Source organism: Idiotropiscis lumnitzeri, chromosome 8, assembly GCF_059441095.1.
Source record: "Idiotropiscis lumnitzeri isolate Australia: NSW breed Sydney's pygmy pipehorse chromosome 8, RoL_Ilum_1.0, whole genome shotgun sequence".
Classification (NCBI taxonomy): Eukaryota; Metazoa; Chordata; class Actinopteri; order Syngnathiformes; family Syngnathidae; genus Idiotropiscis; species Idiotropiscis lumnitzeri.
The window spans coordinates 21,542,014-21,550,724 of NC_142398.1; positions in this window are offsets into that span (position 1 = coordinate 21,542,014).

The window sequence follows — 8,711 nt, forward strand, 5'->3', positions numbered from 1 at the left end:
CCCCAAGAATTGCCATCTAATTCCGACGTCTACCATATTCTTTAACGACTATTTGTCTTACCAAATGAGCTCGGCGTTCAGAAAATTCATTGGGAGGATGACGCCCCTGCATCCTCTCAGCGCCATTTTTTTACTTTGATCCATCAACGTGTTTTTGAATCCGCTGGTTGTGTATTCAAACATCAATGGAAACGCCGCCGCTGCAAGTGCTTGCGTTCATTATTTTTCACCGAGATAAAACGAAATGACGGAGGGAAGGGAAGTGCGAGAGTTAGTCTGTCCAGAAAGGCAATAATCATTCGATGTCAATTTGGAGTGGTGTTGTTTTCAACTTGTATGTTTTGCCTATTAAAAATCAAGGGATGTTGCTGCTAAGGCTTCTCGGCCGTCACCGCGTAATCAGTGTTCAGGGCAGCTGGGCCAGCGCCACAGTAATTTCCACACAGTTTCGGGCTTCCTCTTCCTGTTGGCTGTCCGTCCAAGTGCCGTCAGCCGTTCAAACAGCAAAGTGGGTGTGGCCTGCATACTTTTACAATGGACTTAGGAAGGAAAGAAATATGGGTAAGTATGGTAAGGAAAGGAAGTCAATTTGCATAATTAATTATGCTGCACAAATTCTGGCTTGCAAAAAGTGACCGTGCTGAATTTGCCAACTTAATTTACCGTGCAAAGTGTATTTCAGACCACAATAAAAGCAACTTACTATTGTATGGAATAAAGTCACAATGTAATGTATGTCAGCTTTAAGTTTAATATTAGCACAAACCAAAGAGGATCATGACAGCCACACATATACAAATTAACAATTTATATTTTTTTTAAATAAAAGAAACATTGAATCAAATTTTCGAACCGCCATCCGCTGCCCTTTTTGGGGCCCCAACCCTCGTGTTGCTTGTTTTTGCTTTGTTTTGCAAGCAAAAATTTACTAGACGTTGACACTTAAGTGACGGAACTAAATATTTAAAAAAAAAAAAATTTAAAAAAAAAGCAAACTACAGTTCCTGATGCACTTCCCGCCATTTACTGCACAGGAAAAACAATTCAAACACAAAAAAATGAAAACACTCCCAAGCAGCCAACGAGGCCTCAAATCACTTTCAGTCGTGCGCATCAAATGACTGGCTGGCCATGTTCAGTATCTGATGTCACTCAGTAGGCCACACCCCTTCAAGGCATACATAAAATGCTGCAGTTGATGTAACATTCAGTTTGTCCCAAAAATAATGACACCAATTTGGTTCTTGACATTCGCTTTTATGTGTTTTTATACAATACAATTTTAATTTTCTTTCATAGAAAACAAAAGTTTTGAAAATGTTGTCTTTGACTTCTGGAGCGTCGCCCTCGTCCGGGAGGTGCCACTCCAGTGAGGCACCCTCAGCCGTGACTGCGGCAAATTGGGATCTATAATGAGTGATGGGACTTCTTTGGATTCCGAGTCTGCTTTCATCTTCAGTGAAGACCTTGACGGCACTTTTTTTTTCCCCCTTCCTGTTCGTCTTTGTCTCTTGCCCTTTCCGTGGTGCGGATAAATGAAAAAGATCTTTTAGAGAGTCCCTCTTCGATTAGCTACAAACTTGCAAAAAGTTGACATGCTCACATTTTTTTTCTTGGGGATTCCATTGCTAACTCATTTTACCTGTTCTCTTTGTGAGGTGGAAACATTTTGGCGCATGCGACAGTTCAAGACAATTATTGTCAAGGCTCCGAGACAGGCTTGTTTTGCGGAGTTTTAGGGGCACATAAAGTCACGGAGGCAAAAGAAAAAAGTTTGGATGATTTTGGAAAAAAAGAAAAAAAAACTTGAAAGTAAAACAACAAAGACACCATTTGTTCTTCTTCTGTGGATGCTCTCTCAGTCTAACGTTCTAATCTTTTATTGTTTCAAACTTACCCAAAAAAAAAGACGAAAGGAGTCGCAGATCAAAACAAATGACTATCACGCTATCAAATGAGCACCACCCTGCCACATTTCCAAACGCTGACTGCAGGAGAGTGAGAAGAGAGTCAGAGTCAGATGGGTCGCGAATTGTTTCCACTCACTTTGATGCCGAACTTAAAACGATTGCAAAAAAAAGGAAAGGGGGGAGAAAAGAAATCAAACGTTGCTGATGAAAAGAAGGATGGAAGAAAAGGAGAGATGAAGAAAAAAAAAAAGAAGACAACAAAACAACATTTGCGTCCGTGCTCTTGCCTTTGTTTCATTAGTGGACCAGCAGATAACCTTTCTGAAGCTTGATCTGGAATTAAACTCGCGGAGCAACAAAGCTTTGAAGCTCCTTTCCTGTTTGCGCTCTAAATGTAGGTTGTGGTGAGGAGATAAAGAACTTCTGAAGGATACGCACACTTGAAAGTCTCTTGGCTATTCATCGGGACATATTTGATGTTGTTCTTTTGCTCCTTTGCTAAATTAGCATATCTCTTTCAAAGCATTCCTCCCCCCTCCTCCCCGTCTCAAATGCGATCCTCTGCCGTCACGTGTTCGCCAAAACTCATAAATGATAGAAATATAGCGTGTATGCTACTGACACATCAAAGCGACGACAACAAGATTAACGATGATGACTCAAGTTTGTTGTCTCCCCTCTCCTCTCTTTCGTCTCATCATTGTAATCAGGCACCTTTCGCCCCCGCCTTTATTTTCCCGCCACTTTCATTTCCGACAAAATCACAGTCGCTGCTCCTGTCATCTTTCCCACTCGCAACAGGGTGAGATGACCTTTGCCTCGGCGTGTTCGCTTTCATTCGGTTCATCGTCACAAAAGCGTTATCGCCGGCTAAATTTAGCAGCTAGCTCGTCGTCTCTCTCGCGTGACAGCTCTCGTCGGTTCTTTTTCTTGAAACGAGTCTTGTGCGGCGGGTGACGGGGCAAATGCGGCTCACAACTGTGGATGCGCCGCCCGTGTGTAAGTTAAACAGCAAAGCGCTTTGCGCGCCTCATCACAGTGCACACTTCAAAACAAGAGACGGTGACAGAATCATTGTGATCTATTATTTAGCCCGCCCCCCAGATCAGATCACAAGTGCGTGCCATAGTGATGATCATGCAGATTAGACCTCTTTTCTTCAGGCTGCCCCACTAAACTCCTTCGCTTTTATATCTTGAAGGATGTGCATTTTTTACCTGGCTTGCAGGAGACAAAGCGTTGTACACTTTAATAACGATGCTCTCGATGGGATGTTGCTGTTTCATTAGGTAACGGTTCTGGTCGAGTGTAAACGGCTAAAGGCGTAACTGTGAAGAACGGGAGGGTAATATGGGCACAAAAATAAAAACACATTTTTTTAACAACTCTATAAGCTGAGCTGGGGCACTTGACTCTTTTTTTTTTTTTTCGCCAGTCAGTCCTCCGCCCTCCGGTCGCGATCTCTGTACCGTTCTGTCCTCGACCCACCCTCAGTCTACCAAAACAGGGCCCTCAAAGTGAATGAGGATCACCAGTTTCCTCTTCTTACTGATATGTTTTCATAAAAGCGAATGGACCTTTATGTAAATGAGGGTGTCGAGATGAGAGACGATGAGATCCTTATAAGGGGAGGCCTCACTGGCAATGCCGATGAATCGGGTAACAATCCAACACTGGGTGACAACCTGCACAGCACCCTCCTTCGCCTGATTAAAAACGCTAATGTGCCTCCTTTGTACTTTGATGTGGGACGGATAATTGTGTCGAAATTGCTGGGGAAGGGGGGGGGTCTTACAGCTAGACGATGTTATTGTCTATTTGTCGCCGTGCAATGACACCCAACCAAGCCGTGTGACAATCCTGATCAATCCTGTCACACTGAACCTCCAGCACGACTCCCCCCACCTCCAACTCAACTTCCAAGACCGTGCAACTGTAATTGGTTTTCTTCTCTCAACACGTTTCCCAAGGAAGCCACCAGTTGAGAAGAATAGCCAAGTCTTCTCCTTATTTACACGTTCGGTTACGGCTCATTTTAAATCGTCTTTCATTTCTTGACAACTCCCAACAGAGGTCCGTTGATGGATTTCTAAACTTGACTGTTGCCTGATTTTTTAAATTTTTTTAATTTTTCTTTATTGTTTCTTCTCTTTTTTTCATTCCTCCAGCATACCGATGTCACATCCAACCATTAAAGTGCACCAACCAATAAACTCGATCGTCAACTATACTGTGGATGGAATTGTTTTGAGCTGAGAGTTTGTACCTAAAATTTCTGGTAGATTTACAATGTTTACTCTACTTTTATCCTGCCACAATCAGGATGTGACATTGCTGTGACTTTCTTTCAAGACATCTTCTCGCCTTGAAACCGTCATGTTTGTCACATCTTGGCGATCTGTCGCTCAGCCGCACGGATACAAAGCTTGAAGATTTCCTCTTCAGAGAGCCGTGTAGATGTGTGTGCATGTGTCGGAGCCAAAGAAGAGCAGTGCAGCGATATGAAGTCGAGGGGCTTTTATCAACTTCTAAGATGGAAGCGTTTGAGGGCCTCCTCAGAAGCTCAGCACTTCTTCCATTGTTCTATTTCCATCCCTCGTTTCACTCCTGTCACATGTAAAATTACAAAAGGCCTCCTATAACGCCCCCCCAACCACCTCCCTACACCCATGCGTACCCCTCCTCTTTGCTTATACCCCCCCCCCCCCATGTTCCAACGTCAGAGAGGCATATAACCCACTTAGAGTCTGAGAAATACTTCACAACTTTACAGTCTTCGGCCTACAAATTGGAGTTGGGGCAAGGAACTGTAAAGCAGAGGTTGTGAACTTCTACAAGTATCTTGCCTCATTTAGCCTCAGTTAATCTGTCCCAACTTGAATAAATCTCCCTCACGTTACCATCATTTATGACGCCACGGCTGGAGAATTAATGAACAGAAAGACACTACTGAGCGAGCGTCGGATGACCAAGCTTCTCTTGAAAAGTCCGACTTGAAAATGGCGTTGCAAGCGTATCTGCAATTAAATCCGCACTTTACTATTCACGCGTTGGAAGTACTGTAATTGGACGCAGCATTAACGCGTGTTACAATTGAAATGATTCTTTCTGTCACCAGAAGCTCCCTTCTGCTCTTTTGGGATGGTACAAAAAGGATTTTTAGAATCATCCAGGATTCCATTATCCCGCTCAGCGTGTTTTATTTGACTCCATGGTTGGCTTGTGCCTCTCCACTCAATCATTTTATGCAGCGCTTTGATTGCCAATGATGTCCCACCGTCGCTGTACATGGCATAGAAGCCGGGAAAAGGATTACATTCACGTACAGTGTTTACCAAAGTGACTAATTGTCATGCGTCTGCGGTTGTTGTGAGAAGTGTAACAGAACTCGTAAATCTAATCAGAAAAGCAAATCTTATTAACTTGCAATATAGAGCTATTGTCTCATGTTGTGTGGATCCAATACAATTTTATTTATCTAGCGCATTTCACAGCAGCTGGAGCTGTAACAAAGCAATTTCCATGTGCCGTCAAATAAAATAGCAGGTAATTAGAACACAAATTAAGAGACATTTACAGTAGATACCAGAATAATAGCAGAACATCGACAGTCTCATGTGGAGTCGAAAGCTAAAGAATAAAAATGTCTTCAAACGGGTTTTAAAAATGGACAGAGAAGGGGCGGGGCTTGGCTAATATTCAATGGGTCAAAGGTCATTCCATAGGGAAGGACCGGCAACAGAAAAGCCACTCCCCCTGAGGCTCCGCCTTGTCCTCGGCACCTCCAGCAGCATTCGGTCCGCAGACCTCAGGCAGGGGGCCGGTGCGTAGGAGTGGAGGGGCTCAGAGAGGTACGCTCTGTCGAGCCCATTTAAAGATTGTGTCTTAAAGCAAACTATCAAGTGCACTCGGAGCCAGTGAAGCAAGGCCAAGATTGGGGTGATGTGATCCGTCTTCGGAGCACCAGTTAAGCGGCGAGCGGCATCATTTTGGACCAGTAGGAGGGGCTTGAGCGAGGGCTGGCTGACTCCAAAGTAAAGTGCATTCCAGTAACGAAGGCACGGATTACTGTTTCTAGGTGCTGTTGCTTATGTTGATGTTAAAACTGATCGGCAGCTTCATGGGGTATGCTCCAGAAAATGGATGGATGATGTTGTACATTGTGCAAAAACTCAATTTTGATATATTTTTACACTATTTTTCATTTTTATGGGGATGGGGTGGTTCAACTGTGTATCGAGACTTTGACATAGTGAATATTAGTGCATCGCTCACATGAAAGCGCACCGAAGCTAACCTGAGGGATGAGTGTCAACGCGCCTGGTGTCTGAGTGTCATCCCTTGCCAAGAGTTGTGCTTACCGTACATGCCAAGGCGAAATCCCGTCACATGGTGAACATGCGCACGTGCACACACACACTCTTAGAGCACACGTGGACACACGCGCAAAAGAACACACATTGACATGTGAGACTGTGAACATTTTGCCTGCAGGCCACCAAACAGGCGATACCAGTATGTCACGTCTGCGCTTCAGCGGCGAGCCCCCTTCTCTTGCTCGCTTTTATCTTCTTCAATTACCGCCCCTTTTAGAACCTTTTTCTTTCGCCCCTGCTCCTCTTTCCTCACCCAAATTTTTGCCCTGCGATCCCTTGTGTTGCTCTCGTCATTTGGACTTTTGCCCCAAGGTACATTTTGACTTCAGATTTCAGTGGCAGGCGCAGGAAAAAAAAAATAGTTGACCATTTCTCTAAACATAAACTGCAACAGGTGTATTGGAAATCCCCCGGTGCAGCTTTTTCCAAGACGAGGATTACGTTTGAATTTTGAGATGACTTGCCCACAAGCATGAAAAAAACAAAATGAGCAAAAGGAATGTAAAAAGTGTTATGTCCCTGTTAAGGATACGTGCAAAATATACTGACGCCGTTGCTGTGGGCCCTCGCTTGTTCTGTGTCAGCCAGTCTTGCGGATCACATCCACAGCGTAACTAATTGAAAACAAATTGGCCAAGTTTGGAGGGCAATGATTTAAAAAAACAAAAAACGTGAAGTGGCCCCAGAGCTAATTCCAATGATTGTGTCGGGATATAAAACTATCGTTGTTTTGGTTACAGGTGCGTGTCGCTGCCAGGTCGATTTTACCAGAGGATAGAGAGAACAATGGCTCTCTGTTGGGGGAGGCGGGGCTTTGGAGTTGAGAGAGCCCAAACGCAGAAAGTTTACACAAGAGTCCGACTTAATTAAACGTGAGGCAGGCAGGGAGACAATCGGAGTGACGTGCGACAAAGGAGGGCAGAAAGATAAAAGAGAGAAGGCCGTTTTTATTCGGGATGGTCCAATCTGATTCACCGGATCGGTATCAAGTCCGATCCGATCTATAAAGCCAAACTCTGTGGTATATCCTCAACTTGACTTTGCGCAACACGTCATTGCACAAACTCGTGTTGCAGCCAGTTCTGGTACCAATAGCGTTGCGTGAATTTTAAGCGGCAAAAAAATGCGATGGTGAAAGAAACCGCTCCAACTCTGTGTGACACAGGACGGGTGCTGTGCGACGGACGCTTTTCAGAAAGAGAAAGCCCGTCTGGGACACAGCTTCGGTTAAATCCTTCTAGTTTATGTCAATAAATATCCGAGTCCGGATGTGGACTTTTCCACGTTCACGGCCATCGAAGTTAAATTGTGCATGATTTACTTTTTAGAAAGGAAGAACTGTGCGAGCCTCGAGTGTCCTTATTCACGGAAACGCGGCGTGACCACCTTGGAGCCAACATCCTTATTTATTTCAGCCAGCGTGGTACATAAAAGAATAAAAACAACAATGCCTTTAAAGTCAAAGAGCACACTCCACACAAACACTTGTGGTGTCGCAGTACAACCGATCATCTTTGAGCCGTGATCCGTTTGAATAACGCGGCATGGTATGCGGATTGGTTGGTGGTGTGTCAGCGATGGCCGCTCAACAACCGCAGAATCCGACCGGTCCACGCTCCCACTTCAGTGAGATGATCATGCCCATATAATGGTCAGCAGGAAAAGACTTTTTTTTTTTTCTGATCCGAAAAATGATCTAATCCATGACTTAAAACCGTGATCTCTGCGTTACTGTGAGGTTTTTTTTGATCCAGTGCAACCCTTGTTTGCGACTTTAGGTGTGACACCCATATTAATGCTAGGATGATGTTAACGAAAGCAACCAAAAAGTTCCATTTGCAGGATAATCTCGCTTATAAAACACATGTTGTCAATTCTAATTATCTCTTACATTTGCAAGGTTCACCGTGAATGTGTCATGTTACGCTGTCAGGTTAAATAATTATGTTGAACAAAAAGTGAAGGAGAGCGTTCCAGCGGCTTTTGTCACTAATTCATGACAAATATTCTGTACGGTTGGATAATAAGGGGGAGACATGGTGACAAGATGACAAAAGAAGAAATTACATTGAAATAGTGAGATTTCATTTGGCTCTCATCTCCCTTCCTCCCTCTTTAGCTTTCAATCAAGTCTCCCTCCTATGCGTCGTTGCCAAAAAAAAAAGTTCAGAAAGTCAAAGCATCCGTACTTTCACACAAGATGAGCTCTGTGTCTGTCTCAACTTCTCAAAGATGAAACACAAATGGTATGTAAATGGCGTCTTTGATTCTGTGTAATGTAGTCAGGCGACGAGGTGCAAAGAATAAAGATTTTTTTTAAATTTATTTTTACCCCCGTGCTCATACCTTTAAAGCATTACAGCACACCGTTACAGGACAGTGGACTCCCTGCTGTGAGAATAATAGGAAGAAATTGTTTTGGAGT